Source organism: Pongo abelii, chromosome 20 (assembly GCF_028885655.2).
Source record: "Pongo abelii isolate AG06213 chromosome 20, NHGRI_mPonAbe1-v2.0_pri, whole genome shotgun sequence".
Classification (NCBI taxonomy): Eukaryota; Metazoa; Chordata; class Mammalia; order Primates; family Hominidae; genus Pongo; species Pongo abelii.
This window is the reverse complement of record NC_072005.2, coordinates 64,561,541-64,576,048: the sequence shown is the minus strand read 5'-3', so window position 1 is coordinate 64,576,048 and position 14,508 is coordinate 64,561,541. Positions and strand designations below refer to the sequence as shown.

Here is a 14,508-nt window from a genome sequence, read left to right as displayed (position 1 = left end):
TAAATATGTGCAGTTTTGGCCAGGGGCGGGGGCTCATGCCTGTAATCCCAGCACTTTGGGAGTCCGAGGCGGGCAGATCACAAGGCCCGGAGATCGAGACCATCCTGGCTAACACGGTGAAACCCTGTCTCTACTAAAAATAGAAAAATTAGCCGGGTGTGGTTGTGGGCGCCTATAGTCCCGGCTATTCAGGAGGCTGAGGCAGGAGAATGGCATGAACCCAGGAGGTGGAGCTTTCAGTGAGCCGAGATTGCACCACTGCACTCCAGCCTGGGCGACAGAGCCAGACTCCATCTCAAATAAATAAATAAATAATTAAAAATAAAAATAAATATGTGCAGTTTTTTGAAAGTCATTTATTTTGGCCAGGCATGGTGGCTAATGCCTGTAATCCCAGGACTTTGGGAGGCTGAGGTGGGCAGATCACCTGAGGCCAGGAGTTTGAGAACAGCCTGGCCAACATGGTGAAACCTCACCTCTACTAAAAATACAAAAAATAGCTGGGCATGATGGCAGGTGCCTGTAATCCCAGCTACTCGGGAGGCTAAGGCAGGAGAATCGCTTGAACCTGGGAGGTGGAGGTTGCAGTGACCCAAGATCATGCCACTGAATTCCAGCCTGGGCAACAAGAGTGAGACTGCATCTCAAACAAAAAAAAAAGTCATTTATTTCTTATTACAGCTTTAAAAATGTAATTTTAAAAATATGGACTTGATTTTTGCAAGAGGTTTATTACCTATTGCTGTATCATCTCCTCAACCTGAGTGAGGCAACTAGCCTTCATGGTAACAAAAACAAGATGAACAATAAAGACCATTTCCAGATGATTCAGAAAGAATGACAGCTGGTCACATGATGGGCCACGTAGTGGTCTAATGGATATCCCTGGTCCCTGTCTTCTTCCTCCTGCCTATGCAGGAATGACCTTTAGGTCAATTAGACCAGAAGGACTACCACAAATAACAAAATCTTTAGGTTATTCTCTCCAGCACTGACCTCAGCCACATAAGATTCAATTAAGAAGGTCCTGAGAATTTCTGTATGTATTCATCTTTCACAGCCATGTCTGGATCACAGTAGAAGCCATTTTAAAATGCAGTAGTTCCAAAAAAATTATCATTTCCACTATAACCTCACAACCTGTGAAGGTACCCTCAACAGCACTGAAACACAATGCACCGTCCCTCATGAAGAAGAGAACAATTTCATGTTGCTCTCAGAAGCACCAGAGATTGTGATGAAAACTGCCACCCTTTCAAGTTGACCTATGAACCCAAAAATTATGGCATTTTTGAGATAGTTTCGCTCTTGTTGCTCATCCTTGTGTGGGGTGGCATTACCTGAGCTCACTGCAGCCTCCACCTCCCAGGTTAAAGTGATTCTTGTGCCTCAGCCTCCCAAGTAGCTGGAATTATAGGCGAACACCACGATGCCTGGCTAATTTTGTATTTTTAGTAGAGATGGGGTTTCACCATGTTGGCCAGGCTGGTCTTGAATTCCTGACCTCAACTGATCCTTCTGCCTCGGCCTCCCAAAGTGCTGGGATCACAGGCATGAGCCACCGTGCCCATCTGCAAATCTAGTGTTCAAACAATTCCACACTGTAAATACAGCTCTCAAGATTGAAGTTGTCTTAAGCAGCAGAGTCTTTATTATAACACAAACCAGGGAAGGCTGTCTGATTTATGACTGGCAGGCAGGCTGTCTGATTTGTGACTGGCAGGCTGGAAAATTCCATCTTAAGAATCCTGTGAGGGCCGGGCACGGTGGCTCACGCCTGTAATGCCAGCACTTTGGGAGGCTGAGGCAAGCGGATCACGAGGTCAGGAGATCGAGACCATCCTAGCTAACACAGTGAAACCCCATCTCTACTGAAAATACAAAAAAAATAAAAAAATTAGCCCGGCGTGGTGGCAGGCACCTGTAGTCCCAGCTACTTGGGAGGCTGACGCAGGACAATGGTGTGAACCCGGGAGGTGGAGCTTGTAGTGAGCCGAGATCGTGCCATTGCACTCCAGCATGGGTGACAGAGTGAGACTCCATCTTAAAAAATAAAAAAATAAAAAGAATCCTGTGAGACCCAAGAGATCCCTGAAAAAGGTAGTCCATCTTTTCTAGTCACCAGAAGAGTCCTCTGCACCAAAAATTAGTCAGGTCCTTGGCCTACCTCATCAGACACAAAGAATTGAGAATGGAATGAGTACTGAGAATACTAAAAAATCCCTTTGGTGAATGAAAGAAAAAGTTACTTCTGGATCATGATGAGGTAGGGGAATGATGAAACTGTGAGTACCTGCCAAGTGGTAAAGGTGAAATGCTTTTTGCAAGATAACTGGCAGTCACATAAGTCTGGCAAGGAACACGGGCAGGTTGAAAAATGCAATGGAGGTTGGGCGCAGTGGCTCATGCCCGTAATCCCAGCACTTTGGGAGGCCGAGGCAGGCAGATCATGAGGTCAGGAGATTGAGACAATCCTGGCTAACACGGTGAAACCTCATCTCTACTAAAAATACAAAAAATTAGCCTGGCATGGTGGCAAGCACCTGTAGTCCCAGCTACTTGGGAGGCTGAGGCAGGAGAATGGCGTGAACCTGGGAGGCAAAGGTTGCAGTGAGCCGAGATTGCCCCACTGCACTCCAGCCTGGGCGACAGAGCAAGACTCCGTCTCAAAAAAAAAAAAAAAGAAAAATGCAATGGTGCTCCCACATACCTGGAATGTCTGCAGCTATTTGATGTATAGAGTTCAATTTAGGCAGATGGCATCCTCGTAAGGGGTCTCCTTCAGTGTTATACAAAAAACATTGCCTGCACATATATGATATTTTCCTCATGTAAATATTCTGGTGACTAATGAAAGAGGGTGGAAGACTTTCTCACATTCATTGCAGTCAAAAGGCACTTCTTCAGTGGGAGCACTCCTTATGTAAAGAAGCTAGAATGTTAGCTAGAGGATATTCCCTGGCTGGGCATGGTAATATTCCCCAGCTGGGCATGATGGCTCACGCCTGTAATCCCAGCACTTTGGTAGGCTGAGGCAGGTGGATCACCTGAGGTCAGGAGTTCAAGACCAGCCTGGCCACTATGGTGAAACCCCATCTCTACTAAAAATACAAAAATTAGCTGGGTGTGGTGGCAGGTGCCTGTAATCCCAGCTACTCAGGAGGCTGAAGCAGGAGGATCGCTTGAACCTGGGAGGTGGAGGTTGCAGTGAACTGAGATTGGGCCATTTCACTCCAGCTTGGGGGACAAGAGAGAGAGAAAAAAGAATATTTCCCATTTATCAGACTCATAAGGCCTTGATCCAGTGTGAACTCTGGTGTTCAATGAGCAAAAAGACTGCGCAAGATAATTTCCAAAATTTGTTTCACTCATAAGGCTTTATTCCAGTATGAACTCTCTGATGTCGAAGGAGCAAAGAACTGTGGTGAAATGATTTTCTGCAATCACTACATTCATATGTCCTTTCTCCAGAATGAACTCTCAAGTGTTTAATAAGGCTGGAGTTTTCAGCAAAGGATTTCCCACAGTCACTGCACTCTTAAGGCCCTTCTCCAGTGTGAACTATCCTATGTTTAATTAGACTAGAGGTATAAGCAAAGGATTTCCCACATTTATTGGATTCATAAGGCTTTGCTCCAGAGTGAACTTTCCTGTGATCAATGAAACTAGAGTTTCCAGCAAAGGATTTCCCACATTCAGTACACTCATAAGTCCTTTCTTCAGTATGAACTCTCCTGTGTTTAACAAGACTAGAAGTTTGAGAAAAGGATTTCCCACATATACTACACCTACAAGGCCCTTCTCTAGTGTGAACTGTCTGATGTTGCAAGTGTGAAGAGCTTCAGCAAAATGTTTTTCCACACTTGCTGCACTCATAAGGTTTGTCTGGTATGAAATCTCTGATGAACACGAGGTGCAGAGTTTTGACAAAATAATTTCCCACATTCACTGCACTTATAAGGCCTTTCTCCAGTATGAACTTCCTGTGTTTAATGAGACTACAGGTATAAACAAATATTTCCCACACTCACTTCACTCATAAGGCCTTTTTCCAGTGTAAACTCTCAGATGTATAATGAGGGTAGATCTTTGGCTAAAGGATTTCCCACACTGCCCACACTCATGCCTTTCTCCAGTATGAACTTGCTGATAGCGGATGAGGTTGGATCTTAAGCTAAAGGATTTCCCACATTCACTACATTCATAAGGCCTTTCTCTAGTATGAACCCTCTGATGCTGCAAGAGTGAAGAGCTTTGGCGATATGATTTTCCACACTCACCACATTCATAAGGCCTTTCTCCAGTGTGAAATCTCTTATGTTTAATGAGACTAGAGGTATAAGCAAAAGATTTCCCACACTCACTACACTCATAAGGCCTTTTTCCAGTGTGAACTCTCAGATGTACAATGAGGGTAGATCTTCAGCTAAAGGATTTCCCACACTGCCCACACTCATGCCTTTCTCCAGTATGAACTCGCTGATGGTGAATGAGGTTGGACCTTAAGCTAAAGGATTTCCCACATTCACTACATTCATAAGGCCTTTCTCTAGTGTGAACTGTCTGATGCTGCAAGAGTGAAGAGCTTCGGTGAAATGATTTTCCACACTCACCACATTCATAAGGCCTTTCTCCTGTGTGAACTCTCAAGTGTTTAATAAGACTGGAGTTTTCAGCAAAGGATCTCCCACATTCACTGCACTCATAAGGCCTCTCTCCAGGGTGAACGCTGTTGTGTTTAATGAGACTAGATGTATAAGCAAAGGACTTTGCACATTCATTGCATTCATAATGCTTTGCTCCAGAGTGAACTTTCCTGTGGTTAATAAGACTAGACTTCTCAGCAAAGGCTTTCCCACATTCAATACACTTATAAGGCCTTTCTCTAGTGTGGAGTGTCTGATGCTGCAAGAGTGAAGAGCTTTGGTGAAATGATTTTCAACACTCACTGCACTCACAGGTTTTTTGTCTAGCATGAAATCTCTCATGAATATGGAGTGTAGGGTTTTGGTGAAATAATTTCCCATATTTGCTGCACTCATAAGGCGTTTCTCCAGTGCAAACATTCCTGTGTTTGTGATCTTTTCTGGGTTCAGTGAGGCAGGACTTGTTCTTAAATAATTTCCTATATTTCCCACACTCGTAAGGCCTTTCTCCACTGTGAACTCTCTGGTCTTTGTATATATGTATACAAGTGCTCTGCTAAGAAGGTGCTGCCTCATCTTCCTCTTCATGCCAACAACCTAAAAGCAAAGAAATGCTGGTGAGGTACATGTTGACTTTGTTGAGTGTTGAGTATGCAGCCTACCCACAAGAGTATCTGACAAACCAAAAAACTAGTCTATGGAATTATTTGTGAAGGGGTGGCCTGCCCCTCCACACCTGTGGGATATCTTGTCAGGTGGGACAAGAGACTGAGAAAAGAAATAAGACACAGAGACAAAGTAGAGAGAAACAACAGTGGGCCCAGAAGACTGGCACTCAGCATATGGAGGACCGGCACCGGCAATGGTCTCTGAGTTCCCTCAGTTTTTATTGATTATTATTTTCATTATCTCAGCAAGAGGAATGCGGTAGGAAAGCAGGGTGATTATAAGGAGGAGGTCAGCAAAAAAACATGTGAGCAAAAGAATCTATGTCATAATTAAGTTCAAGGGGAGGTACTATGCCTGGATGTGCACATAGGTCAGATTTATGTTTCTCTCTGCCCAAACATCTCAGTGGAGTAAAGAATAACAAGGCAGCATTGCTGCCAACATGTCTTGCCTCCTGCCGTAGGGTGGCTTTATTCCTATCTCAGAATTGAACAAATGTACAATTGGGTTTTATACCAAGACATTCAGTTTCCAGGGGCAGGCAGGAGACAGTGGACTTCCTCTATCTCAACTGCAAGAGGCTTTCCTCTTTTACTAATCTATCTGAGCACAGACCATTCATGGGTGTTGGGTTAGGGGACGGTCAAGTCTTTCACATCTCACGAGGCCATATTTCAGACTATCACATGGGGGAGAAACCTTGGACAATATCCGGCTTTCCAGGGCACAGGTCCTTGCAGCTTTTTGCAGTGCATTGTGCCCCTGGTTTATCGAGACTAGAGAATGGTGATGACTTTTACCAAGCATACTGCTTGTAAACATTTTGTTAGCAAGGCACGTCCTGCACAGCCCCTGATCCCTTAAACCTTGATTCCATACAACGCATGTTTTTATGAGCTCAAGGTTGGAGCAAAGAGGTTGGGGCAAAGTAGCTGGGGCAAAGATAGATTAACAGCGTCTCAGGGCAAAGTAATTGTTCAAGGTACAGGTCAAAATGGAATTTCTTATGTCTTCCCTTTCTACATAGACACAGTAACAGTCTGATCTCTTTCTTTTCCCTACAATTTGCACGCATAGGGAGTTGGGTTCAGGTTGAGGTTGGGGCTGCTTAGCATTATCACAGATGTAGGAGGCCTCATGATTATCACAGATGTAAATGAGGCAACAGACAGAGTAAAGAGGGTCTATAACTCCTTCTTCTGCAAACTTGTCTGTGGAACCTTATTTGCTGATGACATGCAAGTGATATTTAGAAGAATATTTCCAGGCCCCCATAAGATGACTACAGCACACATACTTTGGTCAGAGACTGTTAAAAATGGGTATATAGGCCAGGCATGGTGGCTCAGGCCTGTAATCCCAGCACTTTTGGAGGCCGAGGTGGGCGGATCACGAGGTCAGGAGATCGAGACCATCCTGGCTAACACAGTGAAACCCTGTCTCTACTAAAAATACAAAAAATTAGCCAGACGTGGTGGCAGGCACCTGTAATCCCAGCTATGCAGGAGGCTGAGGCAGGAGAATGGCATGAACCTGGGAGGCGGAGCTTGCAGTGAGCCAAGATCACGCCACTGCACTCCAGCCTGGGAGACAGAGCGAAACTCTGTCTCAAAAAAAAAAAAAAAGGGTATATAATTCATAATACAAAATATATGAGGCAATATTGAAGACCACTGCAGACAGAGCAGTGAGAAAAATATGTGAGGCTGGGCACAGTGGCTCACACCTGTAATCCCAGCACTTTGGGAGGCCGAGGCAGGTGGATCACCTGTGGTCAGGAGTTGGAGACCAGCCTGACCAATATGATGAAACCCTGTCTCTATTAAAAATACAAAAATTAGGCAGGTGTGGTGGGGGGCACCTGTAATTCCAGCTACTCAGGAGGCTGAGATAGTAGAATTGCTTGAACTTGGGAGGCAGAAGTTGCAGTGAGCCGAGATTGTGCCATTGCACTCCAGCCTGGGCAACAAGAGCAACACTCTGTCTCAAAAAAAAAAAAAAAAAAAAAAAAAGAAGAAAAAAGAAATATTGGTAAGATTTGGAGTCCAGAAATATGAAAATTAGTTCTGGGCTGGATTTAGACTGATAAATTGGCAAACCCTCAAGAATGAGGAAGATAGAAATAATGTGGGGATACTTTTGTTGGCACCAAAATACTAGTCCTGTCCTCACTCAAATACTATTCTTAAGAACCAGTCTCCCCTAGGAACATCTTGCTAAGGCTGGACTCGTTTGCATCTTTGGGACAACCAAGGGCTTTTCATTTCACCACCAAGATGAGCAACTACATAGAATCTGGATAATGTGAGTACTAAGGCAAAACAGGACAGATGAACAGCGAATACTGGCTCAGAACAACTCTGCATTTGATATTCCACAGGAAAGGAAATGAAATATTACAAAAAGTATTCCTTCATATTTATTTTTAGAGATGAGAACCTGCTATGTTTTCCAGTCTGGTCTGAAACTCCTGGGCTCCCAGTAGCCTCTGAATTGCTGGGATGACAGGTGAGTGTCATTATGCCTGGTGAAATACTACAAAAATAATTTTGAAGTAGGGTATTGCAAGAACAGGCTGTGGTTCACGTAAGTAATTGCAAGAATAGGCTGTGGTTCATGTATGTCCTCATGGGATGAACAAATGTGAGCTAAAGGAAATGGAACCTGAGACAAACAGAAGCCTTAGAGCTGGCCAGGCGCGGTGGCTCAAGCCTGTAATCCCAGCACTTTGGGAGGCCGAGGTGGGCGGATCACGAGGTCAGGAGATCGAGACCATCCTGGCTAACATGGTGAAACCCCGTCTCTACTAAAAATACAAAAAATTAGCCAGGCATGGTGGCGGGCACCTGTAGACCCAACTACTCGGGAGGCTGAGGCAGGAGAATGGCATGAACCTGGGAGGCAGAACTTGCAGTGAGCCGAGATTGCGCCACTGCACTCCAGCCTGGGGGACAAAGCAGACTCTGTCTCAAAAAAAGAAGCCTTAGATCTGCACAGTCACCCAGAAAGGCAGAGGACAACAAAGATGAGATGCATTAGGGTGACTTTAGGACTCCTGACCCTAACTCTTTCCCTGGGAGCCTGCAACAAAGCAGAATGGGGCTGCTCAAGGAAAGGAGAGGGCAGTACATGTATCTTAGTACTACCAACCACAGAACTGATCCAGAGAATTGGAGAATGAAGCTGTGCCACAGTCCTGATGTGAAAAAGACATTCTTGCCAAGAGGGATAAAGGGGAGGGGCAGAGACTAACTCAGGTCACAGTTAAGTATGAGTACCTTACCCAGGGAGGATATAAGTGTCAAGGTCTCCAGCATCACATCATGGTACAGGCATCCCTGAGCCTCATTAAGAAGACTCCATTCCTTCAGGGAAAAGTTTACAGCCACATCTTCAAAGGTCACACTGCTCTGTTATGATGGGGATAGATGAAACCATAAATGGCCCCTATGCTGAAGACCCACAATCCACTTCCCCAACATATCTACCCTTGCTCATCCTCCTTCTCCCAGGATCCCCAACTCAGAGGAGAAACTTTGCCCACTAGTGCCACTGTGTCCTCATGGGACCACTGATCATGACACATAGCCATCAGCAACAAGAGGCAGATAAACAAATAGACATCTATGCTGTGATCCTGAAATAAGCGGTTTCATCCCCTCCTTTCTAGCAATTCCCCTGGTATAGCAAAGGTCACATGAATCCCAATGCAGTGCCTAAGAACCTTCAAACATAATCCCTGTGTACCTATACATCCTTCCCATCTTTGGACACCACAGACACATGTCAATTGCCACCAACACCTAACTCCCCCACACCATAGGCCTCTGTCTGGCCTTGCCAGAAGTTAAAGTATTTTATTCCCCCCTTCTTCTACTGATAAGGGTAGGAGTCTTACCCTAGAGTTATAGTGATAGCCAAACACACACCTGATGCTGAACACAAGTCATCAAGAAAGTTAATTAATCAAATATGCTCACAACTTGAGAGAAGAGGACACCACTCACCACAGATAGCCACATGGGGGTTGCACTATGCATAAGAGAGAGCAACCAGGGACTGTGGTATGTAAGCTTTTCTGAATCAAGAAGGTGTGATAGCCCGATTCCCTTGAAAGGATGCAACTGGCTTGTTTTTAATTTTTGAGACAGGGTCTCACTCTGTCACTCCTGCTGGAGCGTAGTGGTGCAATTACAGCTCACTGCAGCCTGAACTTTCCAGGTTTCAGACATCCTCCTACCACAGCCTCCCGAGTGGCTGGGACCATAGGTGTGCAACACCACACCCAGCTGTAACTGGTTTGTTTGAATTAACTCTGTGAGTAGAAATGAAATTCAAACTTGCTACAAATAAATAATAACCAGGCACTCTGCTTAGTCCTCTTGATTAAAAGGGTAGTTAGGCTAGGACACATTATCCAAAAGAGCAGAGTGGGAAGGGGGATTTGTACTCAGACCATTTGAGGTAGTACTAGTATCACCAGATATGAAGGTAGCACATGATATTGACCTTAAATTTAGGGCTCACACCATAATGTGGCTGACATCATCCACAGTAGTCTTGGTGAATTAAAAAGCAATCCAAAATTATCACAGAATTCCAATGGTTCCTAATAGCAGTGGTAGTACCAAATCATTATACAAAGGCCTCCATGCATAAATCCACAGGAAAAAAGAACGTTAGTGTTTTCAGGTATTCATGGCCCTATTCCACTTCTGTGCTGCATTTGTTATCTTCAGAAATTATGACTTTCTTCTGTCCACCTAACCCCATTCAAAGCCTAGACCCATTGACCGTCCATCAATCTTGGGCCTAGTGACTCTCACAAGGTGACCTTATTTGCCTCCATATCCACCAGGCTGAGTGAAACACCCCAGGCCCCACAAAAGTCATCTCAATATCGTGGTGTGGCCACAGAGTGGCAAATTAGCACAAGGTCCAGGCTGCGTGTCATCTTCCCTCAGCTACTGCTATGCTTCTGCTTGCATCTCATGTCTATTCATTCCTTGGAAGCCTATGTCACCTGCCAAACTAGGCTGTCAGATATATTCTCCCTTCATGGCAATTTACCTCCCTCACCTGTTTTCTGAAGTACAATACCATCACCAGGTACACAAGCAGGAAACCCAACCTCCACTTCCTGTCTTCCTAGTAGTGTCACCACCATAATCTGAAGGTTGCCCCTTCCAAATGTGATCCATGACTCACTCATCTTGCTCCACATAGTGGCTACCATATATTGGATACCTCCAATATTAACCCTTCCCCAGATATTTGCATCCATGGGTCTAGGTGCCCATTTGATAGCTCCACTAAGTATTATCTATTACATTTCAGAATCTTAACATGGCTGTGATATTGTGAAATACATATTTGGTCATCTCCTTTCCTGGCATGGAACTCCTAAAATTCATGAAACTCTCAAATTTATAAGTGACTTTGAATGGTAATGAGTTGAATGATGGTTGGTAACCCCTAGATAACTTCAGGATGGAGACTGGTCAGGGAAAAGACTATGTCAGGATTTGAGCATCTGGACTAGGGCAGTAGCTTCTAGTTTGATCTTCCTCTTCCCTCAACCCCACAGTCTGTTGTCCACTCTGTAACCAGACAGAGCCTGTTAAAACACTGGTAACATCATTTAACCCCCTCCAGTTTCACTTTCTTTTTTTTCGCGATGGATTCTCACTTTGTTGCTTAGGCTCGAGTGCAGATTGGCACAATCTTGGCTCATTGCAGCCTCCATCTCCCAGGTTCAAGGGAATCTTACACCTCAGCCTGCGAGTAGCTGAGATTCCAGGCACCCACCACCATGCCCAGCTGATTTTTGTATTTTTAGTAGAGACTGGGTTTTACCATGTTGGCCAGACTGGTCTAGATCTCCTGACCTCAAGCGATCCAACCGCCTTGACCGCCCAAAGTGCTGGGATTACAGATGAGAACCACCACGCCCGGCCTCTCCAGTTTCACTTCTAAGCCATTTGCACATCCCAGTATCATTCCTGGGTTAATCCATCACATGTGTTTCCCACAGTATCATTCCTGGGTTAATCCATCACGTGTTTCCCACCGGTTGACAGACATGAAAACACTTCTCCATAGCCTGTGTCAGTGACTTAGGTATGGGGTTTGAGGATTTTGCAAGATCCCCCGATCGAAGGACAGGAGAAATTGCACTTAAGAGTCCTAGGAGGCCTGGCCAGACCGGCGGCTCAGGCCTGTAATCCCAGCACTTTGGGAGGCCAAGGTGGGAGGACTGCTTGAGCCCAGAAGTTTCCGACCATCTTGGGCAACATGGCAAAACCCCGTCTCTATTAAAAATACAAAAGTTAGCCAGTTTCTCGGGAGACTGAGATGGGAGGATCACCTGAGCCTGGGGAGGTCAAAGCTATGCTGAGCTATGATCGCGTCACTGCACTCCAACCTGGGTACCAAGAGTGACACCCTGTCGCTAAATAAATAAATAAATAAATTCCCAGGACACTAAGATCTAGACATATAGGTGAGGATGAGGACCAGTGAGGGAGTAGAGCACCCTCTGCTTCCTTCTGTGGGTTCCTTAAATGCTTCCATAGCCATGAGAAGGTGTGCCAAAAGGCGGGGCTTTCAGGAATGTGTCCGTGCTGGGATTTGATAGACTCAGGTTTCTCTGTAAGCTTTTTTTGGCCCTGTAGCCAGGTGACCTCAGGCTGAGTCTCCAATCTTGTGGCCCAGTGCTCAATGTCACCTCTTACCAGCTATGTGACCTTGAGCAAAGATTCAACCTCTCAATGCCTCACTGTCCTCATCACCGCCTTACACTCCGTTCTTCCTTTGAACATCTTTTCGTAATCTTTAACTCTAACACAGATTTCCTCCTTTGTTCAAAACTGTCCATGGCTTCTATGGTCCTCACAAAGATCAATGCTCAGCCTGGTACTGAGGAAATAACTCCGACTCATACTTTGTTCTCAGTGGACACGAGATGTCCCTGTGTTCCGAATCCTCCTGGCACAGTCGTGCCTCCAGGCCTTTGCCTAAGGGGTCCCTCGGCCAGTCTCGCTCTCCCGACCGCATCAACCGGGTGTCGGAAACAGGAATTCCACCCGCAGGCGTCTCTCGGTCCCTGACAGAGGCCTGAGCTGCAAGGACGGGAGGAAGCGCCCCTCATAGTCAGGAGTCTCAGGGTCTGTGTGGGGATGGCAGATGAGGCCTGGAGGTGGCAGTGCTTACTTGAGCGGCCGCCGCCACGACTTCATGGGCGGGCGGGGACGAAGGCCGGGCGGTCCCTGTGCTCGTCCTGTCCCAGGTCGCGACCAGCGGCGTCACCGAGCCTCAGATCCGCCTGTGTGCAATCGGCACAACCACTCCTCTCGCGCTCTCTCGATCCTGACTTAGAGGCACAGAGGTAGCATAGGTGGATGGTCCTGACAAGCCAAAATGGCCGCTGCAGCGAGGACGCAGGAAGTCCCTGCTTGACGTTATGTGCCTCCGCAGTGGCGCGGCTTCTCTGAGGCTTCATTGGGCTTTCCATTTCACAGAGATGATTCTGGGTAATATTTAAGTTCGGAGAGAAGCGCGGCCCTTAAAGGCGGCCTCCAACCTGACTTTCAGAAGAAGGGGCCAAGCTCCACCGCGAGGGGCGTTAGGAAACGGTGACTCCAGGTCCAGTTGCAGAGGAGGCTCCCCCATCTTAAAAGAGGCCATATGCGCATTTCTGGGGGTACTGTGTGCAACTGATTACCCGTGTGTTTGGAGACTTATTTCAGAATTTGTGATGCTGAGCTTCTTTGCAGAATCAAAGACATCATTTGAGATGCCGTCAAGAGCCACGAATCAAAATGGACATTACATAGGGTCATAAAGACATAAATTGCATCTACTGGAAGCTAAAGCTAGTATGTCTGTGTGTGTATATATATAGATATAGATATAGTTTTTTTTTTTTTTTGAGAAGGGAGTCTGGCTCTGTAGCCCAGGCTGGAGTGCAGTGGCGCGATCTCGGCTCACTGCAAGCTTCGCCTCCTGGATTCACGCCATTCTCCTACCTTAGCCTCCCAAGTAGCTGGGACTACAGGTGCCCACCACGCCTGGCTAATTTTTTTGTATTTTTAGTAGAGACGGGGTTTCACTGTGTTAGCCAGGATGATCTTGATCTCCTGACCTCGTGATCCGCCCACCTCGGCCTCCCAAAGTGCTAGGATTACAGGCGTGAGCCACCGCGCCCAGCATAAAGCTCATAAATATTTTTAAAGGCAATATATACATATAATATATATGAATGTATATGCATGCTTTGTACTACACATAAATTTGTAAAAATTTCATTACGATTTGAAAATTAACCAGTTATTTTAAATGGAATGAGAATTAAAAAGTATTACAGTAACATTCTGACTTAGAATATTGACATAATATTCATTCATTACTTATATATATGTTTTGTTGAGACAGTGTCTTGCCCTGTCACCCAGGCTGAAGTGCAGTGGTGTGATCTCAGCTCACTGCAACCTCCGCCTCCAGGGTTCAAGCAATTCTCCTGCCTCAGCCTCCCAAGTAGCCAGGATTACAGGAATGTGCCATCACACCCAGTTAATTTTTGTATTTTTTTAGTAGAGACAGGGTTTCACCATGTTGACTCAGCTGGTCTCAAACTCCGGACCTCAGGTGATCCACCTGCCTTGGCCTCTCAAAGTGCTGGGATTACAGGCGTGAGCCACTGCGCCCGGCCAGTAGTCACTTATATTTTATCAGGCACATTTTACTGAACTGGATTTTATTATATTATTTATTTATTTGAGACGAGTCTCACTCTGTCACCCAGGTTGGAGTGCAGTGACACATCTCAGCTCACTGCAACCTGCGCCTCCCAGGTTCAAGCAAGTCTCCTGCCTCAGCCTCCTGAGTAGCTGGGTCTATAGGCGCATGCCGGCTTGTCCGGCTAATTTTCTGTATTTTAGTAGAGACAGGGTTTCACCATCTCACCCAGGGTGGTCTTGAACTCCTCAGCTCAGGCAACTCGCCTGCCTCAGTCTCCCAAAGTGCTGGGATTACAGGCGTGAGCCACCGCACCCGCATGAACTGAATTTTTTTTAAAGAGACTATGTCGCCCAGGCCTTACTCAAACTCGAGCTCATGTAATCCTCCTGTTTCAGCCTTCTGAGAAGCTGGGACTACAGAGCCAGGGTGCCTGGCTTTAAAGTAAATTTCTTAA

General features: G+C 45.9%; 3 protein-coding genes across 10 annotated transcripts in view; 1 reads left to right on the top strand and 2 right to left on the bottom strand.

Annotated features, from left to right (window-relative positions):
* Positions 1–13,189, top strand: part of ZNF552 (zinc finger protein 552) — a 40,323-nt gene extending 27,134 nt beyond the window's left edge. For 2 of the 5 annotated variants that reach the window (XR_010138681.1, XR_010138680.1), the window contains one exon: positions 7,745–8,509. The gene's annotated coding sequence lies outside the window, so the exon portion shown is untranslated. Of the gene's footprint in view, positions 1–7,521 lie in introns of all 5 variants that reach the window. The other 3 variants (XR_010138679.1, XR_010138682.1, XR_010138678.1) reach the window with 3 other exon arrangements.
* LOC103888720 (zinc finger protein 586) overlaps positions 1–14,508 on the bottom strand; it is an 85,364-nt gene that overhangs the window by 56,017 nt on the left and 14,839 nt on the right. For 3 of the 4 annotated variants that reach the window (XR_010138674.1, XR_010138675.1, XR_010138676.1), the window contains 2 exons: positions 8,599–8,725; positions 3,359–5,243 (listed from right to left, as the gene is read on the bottom strand). The exons of the other annotated variant lie outside the window; for it this stretch is intronic. The gene's annotated coding sequence lies outside the window, so the exon portion shown is untranslated. Of the gene's footprint in view, positions 1–3,358; positions 5,244–8,598; positions 8,726–14,508 lie in introns of those variants that run through there. 4 annotated transcript variants of the gene reach the window in all.
* LOC112130069 (zinc finger protein 587) overlaps positions 1–14,508 on the bottom strand; it is a 99,016-nt gene that overhangs the window by 71,312 nt on the left and 13,196 nt on the right. The window lies entirely within an intron of this gene.